The 10,197-nt window shown below is 36.2% G+C and overlaps 1 long non-coding RNA gene across 1 annotated transcript; it reads left to right on the top strand.

Moving 5' to 3' along the window:
* The first annotated feature begins 2,547 nt into the window (after positions 1–2,547).
* LOC135155546 (uncharacterized) lies at positions 2,548–9,212 on the top strand. The gene is made up of 3 exons (XR_010294699.1): positions 2,548–2,679; positions 7,411–7,499; positions 9,089–9,212. It is a non-coding gene; the product is annotated as an uncharacterized LOC135155546 (long non-coding RNA).
* Positions 9,213–10,197: the final 985 nt, after the last annotated feature.

Genomic DNA, 10,197 nt, shown 5'->3' with positions numbered 1-10,197 from the left:
TATCAGGGATTTGTGGTTTTCTCCTAAGTACCCATTCCCCTGGGGCAGTAATCTAAATATAACCCAGGTAGTATATTGTTTTATGTCCTCATGAAAGAAAAATATAATTTGAAATAAAACTTTTGGGAAAAATGACATTTTAGCCAGAATATGTATTGAAGTACATGGAAGAGTAGTCCTTGCCTTACATCACTATATATGACATCCCATATGCGGCCAATTTGAAGTCTCCATGAGTATATAGTGATTACCAATATTTACAAATTTTAAAAATTCATAACTTTCTTGTTGTTTGTCCAATATTGTTCAAACTTTCACCTATCAACTTGTCTTTTTCTTATAAAAACAAGTTTTTATTTGGGTTGGATTCCCCTTTAAACACTCTAAATGCGAGGGAGATGGTCTGGTCCCTGTAGTCGCACTCAGTCTTGGAGTGGATCGGGGCAGTCATTTTGTGGTGTGCTTTGAGTCTTTGGGGTGCATTGTGGTTCCTTCTGGAGTGAAAATGTAAAAAAAAAAATATATATATAAAAAATAGATATACGCTGTTCGCTCCAGAGCTATGGCGCGCTCTTGGGATATGGATCCCGCTTCTGGAGTTTCTATTAGTCTTTTATATCTCTCTTTGGGAGGGGTGTGATTGGGGGCCGGAGTGGCTCTTTTGCATTTAGAGTGAAGATTCAGGTGCGCAAGTTAGATCATGCATGGTTGCAGCGGTACAGAATGCAGATTGAAATGAAGGCCTTTTAGCTGGGGTTTAGGGGAGGGAAACAGGCCGCGCTTAGGCTGGGCTTGGATGGGATATGGGGGGGGGGGTGGGATGGGAGGGTGTTTTACTTCTAATACTCATTCAGTTCAATTGCGTCGCTATAAATTCTTTTTTGTTCCGGGTTTTTGTTACATTTGTATTTTTTTTTATTTTTTACAAATTTACTTTGTGATGATTTGAATGTTATATTTTGTATTTTTTTGTACAATTGTTTGTATTATGAATAATTATTTGACTTTGTGAACAGTGTTTTGTTGATATACTAGTATTACTTGTATGATTTTGAACTGAATGATTTTATAAATACTAATACAAAAAAAATGATTGGCCCCTTTTGCTTCTTCTTTTTTTTTTGATAATGAAATTTATCCCTTTTTATCTCTAATGAAATGCCCTATTCTAATACGCCCTTATAATATTGAAATGCCCCATTTATGAGCCATTTGTTCAAAATGTTTAGTCAATGATGTTCTGATGGCTTCCAGTTTCCTTTTGAACAAGTGTTCCTGATACTTTAAAGTGATGAATTTCACATATAATTATCTCGAGGAATACGAGGCTGTTCTTATTCAATACAAAACGCTGCGCAGGAGAAAACGTATATGTGTTCAATAACAGCATCATTGGTAAGAAACAATTACGAAAACAATATTCTCATTTTTATGAAGGAAAAATATTGTGAGAATAATGCCTTAAGTTTCATGAGTCATGTGAGGGGGATAGATAAGTCGTTTCCCCCCCTTTGTTTTAAGATAGTGCCCTGTCCCCCGGCCTCACGGTCGGTGGCCCCTCCCCCTTTCAACTTTGTTCTGCCGCCCCCAACTGAAAAGTGAATTTGTGGGTGTTTTTTGTTTTTTTTTTTTTTTTTTTTTTTTTTGGGGGGGGGGGCATGGGCGGAAATCCCAGGGGGGGACAGGGGGGGGGGCGTGTCCCCCCTACTCAAAATATCAAATGTCCCCCTACTATTTTTGGTCTTTTATGATGGTAAGAAATACATCATTCAAAATCAAAATAAAACATGTATTTTAGGACGAGATGACCTTACTTTTGGGATGATATCCTTTTTTTTTTTTTCTTTTTTTTTGCTTGTCAAATTTATTTTCGTCGAAATTACCTTAAACTTGGGGTGATAACGTTTTTTTTTTTGCTTGTCAAATTTTCCAGCCCCTTGTCCCCCTACCTTTTGGGAGAGATTTCCGCCTCGGGGGGGGGGGGGGGGGTATACTCCCCTTGCTTCCCTAGGATTGACCTCGAATCTCCGTACAATCATTGGTTGTTCCGCTCCGGCTCCCGCTGCATGCATTGTTGGCTATACACTTGATCTGTGATAGAAAATGTCAGAATTTGTTATTTTTTTAAATACTACCAGAATTAACAGACGGTTATTTCCTGTTGAAGTTTGACTGAAAAAATATTATTCAATAGGTATAGAAACAGTTCTGCCAAATTATTTTGTTGAATATTTCTTACAAATGTTAAGACCCCGGGGGAGGGTACTGGGGGGGATGGAAATAAGGCATACGGGGATGTACCGAGAATGGGTCGCCTTTTTTTAGTCCCTAAACATGGGGTACGGTTTTATGCTGGAAAATCCCTAAACATGGCCCTAATTTTTAGATACTGGCCTTAAGCATGGGTCCATATTCTCCTCCAATGTCTTAGGTGCAAATATTCCTGCAAATCCTGGATCAAGGCATTTGGAGGAACTAAAAGGAAGTACTTTGAAATCCCCCTGATTTGAAACTTCGTTAGAATTTTGTTCATTCATTGGTCCTATTGTAGATACCTTATCGAGAATCAATTCCGATATATCTGACGAAAATGGGTGACCCGACTGGAAACGAGACGGATTTTCAAACCACTGATACATCCGAAACGCCTCAAGAAAATGGAATGGAAACTAATCAAGAGTAAGAGTCGTGAAGTAGAATTTGCTTTTATATTATGTAAAACTTTCACAGCAATTGACTGTGTTGTTATTTTAGTTCGCATTTTATGGTTACGGTCTGGTCCCTGTGTCGCGCACTCGGATCGGGCTGCCACATAGAAGTTGAATGTGTGTCATGTGTGTGATTGTCGTTAGGGAGCATGTGCATGTTTCTAGATCTTTCTAGGCCGACGGGATCCGTGAGATCTTGTACCAACTACTGGTATGTTGGACCGATCCGCGGGGGGGGGGGGGGGGGGGGGGGCACTCACATATATAGGTGTTACAACTTACAGGGACGTGTAGACCAAAAGCTTGGGTCTCTGTTATGTTGGTTGTTCCGCTGAACTCTGCGTTGGCTCCACTCACATCACACAGAGACCGAAGTTCTAGCTCGATCTGTACAGCCTACACGTACACTTTCTTCAGGGACAATGGCAATGGCCATATATGTTTATTTATGTATTTAAGTTCGGATAAAACAGCTAACAGGGAAGTGAAGTTGCGCGACAGCCAAAGTAAATCACTGTTTTATCCCCTTTTAAGTTTATTTTCCCCCATTTTGGTGCCTTTCAGGCCAAAACTGAATAATATAATAATCTTCATTTTGGTACATTTCTTTTTATATATTTTTATGAAATAAAGACAAAAATTGATGAGCCCCGTCGGGGGGATTTTTGCATTGTTAACCCCTAATGGTGGCTGCACGATAGAGAGCCGTCTGTGTACGAGGAGAAAAAAAAAATTAAAATGTTTTTGTGCAAAGTCTTAAGCAATATCATAAAGAACAAAACTAAAATAGTTACCACTATTGAATTCATATTTTTTGTGCAATCCAAAGACAAAAAAAGAAGGTTTCAAAATTTTAAAATGTCTGGACACCGGACCCCCCCCCCATTCCTACAATAGGCTTGACTCACTTTGTTACGATGTAGCTACATGTACGATGAGCTACGTTATGAGGTGTCGTTTTGGAGAACAATTTATAGAAGAATTATTAGGTCTATTTAAAGGACAAGTCCACCCCAATAAAATATTGATTTGAATAAAAAGAGAAAAATCGAACAAGCATAACACTGAAAATTTCATCAAAAACGGATGTAAAATAAGAAAGTTACGACATTTTAAAGTTTTGCTTAATTTTACAAAACAGTTATATGCACATCCTGGTGGGTATGCAAATGAGGAGACTGATGATGTCATCCACTCACTATTTCTTTTGTATTTCATTATATGAAATGGGGAATATTCTATTTTTCTCCTCATTGTCAAGTGAAACAAATACAATGATTAATTCCTCTCTGAACATGTGGAATGAGCATTGATTGATACTATATGATTCAGTCAAGTTGGTCCTTATTGTCAAATCTACAATAAATGAAATATTGTATAATTCAAACAATAAACAAAAGAAATAGTGAGTGAGGGACATCATCGACTTTCTCATTTGAGTTGTGCATATCACTGTTTTGTGAAAAATAAGCAAAACTTTAAAGTGTCACAACTTTCTTATTTTCCATCCGATTTTGATGAAATTTTCAGCGATTTGCTAGTTTTATTTTTCTCTATTTATTCAAATCAACATTTCTCTGGGGTGGACTTGACCTTTAACAAATAATTATTTATATGAAATTTACATTTTAGTTGTAGATCTAAATAGAGTCTAATAACTATATTATAATTGTTGGAGGGACATTTTTTTTTTTGGAGGGGGGGTGTCGTCAATTTGCAAGTCACAACTTTTAAGTCACAGGCTCGTCACAAATCAATCTTAAAAGTGAAAAGTATACTCTAGGAAAGATAAAAAGTCACTAGGTCATTTAGACTGTGGGATGGTCGCTAAAATTGTGACTTTCCGTGGGGCAGCAAATGCAACCACGGTTCTTGGACATGATAATATGTAAAATATTATGTGTGAATACACGCAACATGTTGCCATCGCAAAATTTTGCTCCTGAACTCAAAATTAAAATAATAATATGCGAAATCGTACCATTGATTCAACTGGAAATTCCGCCATTCACCCCGTGTGTTAAGGACTTCCGCGAATGCGCGCAAGCGTGTACAATGCATGTAACCTCGTTCGCGTTAATTAATTTTTTTATTCACTGTATAATATAGAAGCTACGATGGCAGATAAGATGTTGTCGTCTTTGTCATGTTTTGACAGCGAAAAGGATGTTTTACCACCAGCAAATATGCTACATGCACGTCTTACCCAAGGAGAGAGGGCCAGTAAATTTCTTTCAAGTAAATAAGAGCTGGAACAAATTTAAGCCTTTGCTGCATTCGCTGGTGTAGACTACCTGGGACTTTGGAATAAAAATAGAAGTTTGCGATCGACTTGCAGCCCGGCCCCGGGAGACCGGCCCAACCAGCATTTCAGCAAGATCCGAATGGATCAAACTAACGTTATAGATGTACATCTTGCCCAGAGCCAGGTTAAACAATGTTCTGCAATTCAATCTCAAACTTCTCTGCTGCACGAACAACCGCGTAGCCAGGATTTCATTTTGGAGGGGGTGGTAAATGCACGCGAAGCGTGCCAACACTTACAGAGCGCGCTCCCTAGGGGTGGGTGCAGGAGTTTCCCCCTCCCGCGCGAAGCTTTCGGTGTTTCATAAATTAAATAAAAGGAGCCGCATCCCTTGTCTCTAGTACCTATATCAGCTCCAATTAATTTGACTATATTGTGATTTTGAACCTTGTTTTCAAAAGTGATTGTAAAACGAACAAAAAAGGGATAAAATGGAGGAAATTAAAATAATATTAACCCCGCGCGAAGCGCGGAAGCTAAAGCGTTTTATTTTTTTTTGCAAAGAAAATGGTCCCGAGAAAAGGTTATTTTGATTACAAACAATTTAGCGACAGTGCATATCTTAACTCGCAAAACAGAGGAGAAGGATATATGCCGGGAGGAAGATATTCCTCCCCGAGCAGAGCAATGAAACTCTGAAATTTCAAAGGGCGGACGTTTCATCAAATGCAGATATCTCTAATACCCCCATCAGCTCTAAATCAATTAATTTTCTAAGATTATTGAACTTCATTACAAGGAAAATAGTGCGCAAAAAGTTGAAACATCTTTGATTATTGAAATTATATAAAACAGGATGATGTATAATTTCTTTCACTTATCCTGATGCGCTTCACTTTGAATGATAAAGAAACTTAAGTGTCATTCAAAATTTCAAACTGAGGGCGCAAAACAGGACAGGAGATGAATGTGCAGGGAAATGACATGAAGTTGAATAAAAAAATATTGTACTTTTTTTTATTTAATACGACGCAAATTTTATACCTTCCCCTTTTTAAATTAGGAACCTGTTTGCCCCCAAATTATGGTTGTTTAGTAATGAGTTGAAAAGCGGGAGAAGTTGCCTATATGGAGGTGACGGTGAAATTGAGATAAAGATTTTACCCGCCTGGAGCCGACCCGACCAGAAGTTGCACGATCAATTTAAAAAAAAAGATAAATTCATATACTTCGGCCTAACCTTACTCTAATTCCATGCCCTAATGTATACATTTGAACTTTAACTGGCAAGAAACACATATAGCTGAGGTGGAAAAACAGGGTTAGAGAAAGGGTGAGGGAAACAAAGGAGAACTGCAATATTGTCATTTAACCGCGCACAGCGCGGAAGCAAAATTCATATATAAATTTAGAGCAAGAGTCACAGAGTTTCTTTTTTGAGAAAAAAAAAAAAGAATAAAAAGAAAAACCCACAAAACTACCTTTCTTCCCTTTCCTCCCTTCGCTTTTCCTTTTCTCCTCTCTTTTTTCCTTCTTTTTTTTTCTTTTTGGGGACGTTTTGGGGGGCCGACTGCCCCCACCGCCCCCCACCCTGGCTACGCACCTGTGCACGAATAGCTTTTTTTATGGCGAAGTCCCAGGTAGTCTACACCAATGAATGCAGCAAAGGCTTAAATACGTTCTAGCTCTTTACTTGAAAGAAATTTACTGGCTCTCTCTCCTTGGGTAAGACGTGCATGTAGCATGTATTTGCTGGTGGTAAATCGTCATTTTCGCTGTCAAAACACGACGAAGACGACGACATCTTATCCCCCATCGTAGATTCTGTATGTAACGTACCGGTATAGCATGTACAGCGAATAAAGAAAAATAAACGCGAACGAGGTTACATGCATTGTACACGCTTGCGCTCGTTCGCGGAAGTCCTTAACACACGGGGTGAATGGCGGAATTTCCAGTCGAATCAATGGTACGATTTTGCATATTATTATTTTGATTTTTAGTTCAGGAGCAAAATTTAGCGATGGCAACATGTTGCATGTATTCATAATATTTTACCTATTATCATGTCCAAGAACCGTGGTTGCTTTTGCTGCCCCACGGAAATGAAAAACTAGAGACATTTTCCTTGTCCATCCCATAGTCTAATTGCATTGTAGCATTAGATTGACAGTGGTTAATCACACATGTAGAGTGGGCCCTATATTTAGATTTTGGATGTATTTGTCGAACTAGTAATATCTGTCATCTCTTTATTAACAGTCCACGCTCCGTAGATTCTATGTTTTTAAAGTATTGTCATTTTTTTTACTTTGTAAGTTTTATGTATGTTATATTTATGCAGTGAAAATAAATGAATTGAATTTGATTGACATGGCCTCACAGATGAAATGTAAAGTAGGCGCTATATCTAGACTTATGATGTGTTTGTTGATTAACAGTTCTTGTGTTTTTCAGTCTTGCAGAGGCCAAAAAGAATGAAGGAAACACTTGGTACAAGAAAAAGGAATACCATCAAGCCATCAAATTTTACTCAGAGGCAATTAGTAAGTATCCTGAAGATAAATGTAGTGTGATACAGAGGACAAGGCTAGACAAGATGATGGTTGGATAGTTGGCTAGTTCATAATACAGGGGGCCGTTTCATAAAGCTGTTCGTAAGTTAAGAGCGACTTTAAGAACGACTGGTGATCCTTTATTGTGGTAAATGGTATATTCATTAGCGATGGTTACGCGCGTAAGAAAGGATCACCAGTCGTTCTTAAAGTCGCTCTTAACTTACGAACAGCTTTATGAAACACCCGCCAGGAATTAATCAGGTGCTAATGACATCTTATCAAGTATCATGTAGATTGTATAGTCTTGTCTGCTATACGATTTTCATTATCTTCAAAATTGTCTTTCATGTCCATTGGATGGGTTTGTACATATATTTATGTTCAGAAGATAAAAAAATTATTGTCTTTTAAATCAAAGACAACTTCCAGAAATACTTCACAAAGAAACAGTCACCATCAAGTTTTGAAATTTTCACAAAAAGTCATAAAGTATCCTGATAATTCAATAATATAATATTCATAATTACGGTAAGCAATATTGGCTCACTTTGTTTTTCTCGCTTGTGTACTATTTTAAATGATATCACTTTTCATCCTTTTTTAAAAAGCAGTAGCTACATCTTGATTCCATGGTATTTGCTCTTGTGACAGTTGCTCTCATGATTTTTTTTAATGATATGAAACTTGAAATTTAACCTTGGCCTTTAGTTTGGGACAATTGTCGCAGGAGTTGTGTCACTCATTATCTACTCACTAATTATTCACTCACATGTTGTGAAAAGACAAAAAAATATACCAAAGATACATGCACCGGAATGGTTAAAGTATTGTAGACCACAAAATAAGGCAATGTACCAAAATTCTCCATCCATTAGCTTTAAATAATTGTAAAGTTATCAGTTGCTTGACCTATTTCGAGGCAATGGTTGTTTTATTTTGAAAGGTAAAACCTTTTTAAACCAAAAGAAAAAAATCCTTGAGTGTACCACACTAGTTTGAAACCCATAAGATGAACTCCTAGTTGTGCGTGGTATAACTCTACTCTATTATAACATAATATGTCAAGCCTGTCTCACACTATGTAATTCACTGTGATCTGAATTTCAAACTAATTGTGATAACATTTGATATGGATATTCCAGCTAATGAAATATTACGGATCAGAGTTCAGAATAGTGGTAGGACTACTGAATCTCCCTGAATGAATAAAAACAAATTCAATTCCAAATCGTAATGACATCATCATTGACTGCGACTTGAAGCCAATTTGAACTTTACTCCGACCATAGGGCTTACCGCAAAGTAAGAATATGATTTTAGTTTTCCTAACAATATGCCAAACTTTAAATGAAATAATTTTACTTCTTGGAACTTTTATATTTAATGCAAAATGTGATTTCTTTAAAAATCAAGTCGCACCGGATATTGTGAGACAGCTTTTAGATAATGTGTAGGGATACTAGTACCAGTTAATTATTCAATTGATGTAATGCGCATGTTAGTGATAAGCTTGATTTTCAGTCACTGTTTACTCTTGGTGAAACAGCTCCCTGGTAATTCATTGTTTTCTCGTCCAGATTTATACCCATCATGTGCAAGCTATTATACAAACCGTGCAGCTGCCTACATGATGCTGGACAAGTATGCAGAAGCTTTACAAGATGCTCAACATGCAACATCTTTAGATGACCAACTAATTAAGGTGAGTGTGCTCAGAAATGATTTAATCCACATTTAACTTTCGTTTTGATATCATGATTTGTTAAATATGACAATGACAAATTTGTTTATTATTGTTATTATCATCATTCATTCATTCATTCATTTCGGTTTATTGTACAAAAACTTCCTTGGTAAAAACAGTCGGGAGACTGATACAATCAAAGATTACAATGTAAACATAAATTTCATAGTTACATAAGTGAAATGAAATAGTCAAATAATGTAAAGTAACAATTAATTAATTGATGTTGGTATATTGCACTTACAAGGAAATTATAGATGAGAGCACGTTACAAAATATATTCCAAAGATATTTATAAATAAAAGCTATAATATGGAAATGATAACTGAAATACATGCACTAAATTCAATAAACAAATCTGTAAGTTGTGAAGAAGGTTGTGATTGGGTTATAAAATTAAATCGCAAAGTGGAAGGTTCACATTGAGAAATAAATATGGAATTATGTTTTTAAAATATAATTTTAAGGCTAATGTAGGACATCTGACATACGGAAAATAAGGCATAGAGCACTGTAAATTGTATTATTATAGATTATATCATTATTATCACTGTATGTCACTACATGTATTATTATGCTATATTATTATAATCCTTACCATTTAACAGTTACCATTTACATAGGGATCAATATCATTATCATAATCATAATCATCAAACACATAAGTCATTATTAGCTAGATAAACTACATAATGTAGTATTATATTGCATGTATATCCAATTGGCCGAGTTAGATGTTATTCAAATTGATGAAAAATGAAACAAAAAGAAACATCTATATTCAATTAAATTCTCAGGAATTTAAGAATTTTATCTTCGTATTTAATTGTGATATTGTTTTACGGTGTTTAATAGCCGTAAGATTTCTTTTTTTATGTAAACTTGTTTATGATTACGGAATTTTTTTTTTTTCTTTAATAGTTAGAAACATCAAGTGATAAC

The sequence above is a fragment of the Lytechinus pictus genome, chromosome 1, assembly GCF_037042905.1.
Source record: "Lytechinus pictus isolate F3 Inbred chromosome 1, Lp3.0, whole genome shotgun sequence".
NCBI lineage: Eukaryota > Metazoa > Echinodermata > Echinoidea > Temnopleuroida > Toxopneustidae > Lytechinus > Lytechinus pictus.
This window is presented reverse-complemented; position numbering and strand designations above follow the sequence as displayed.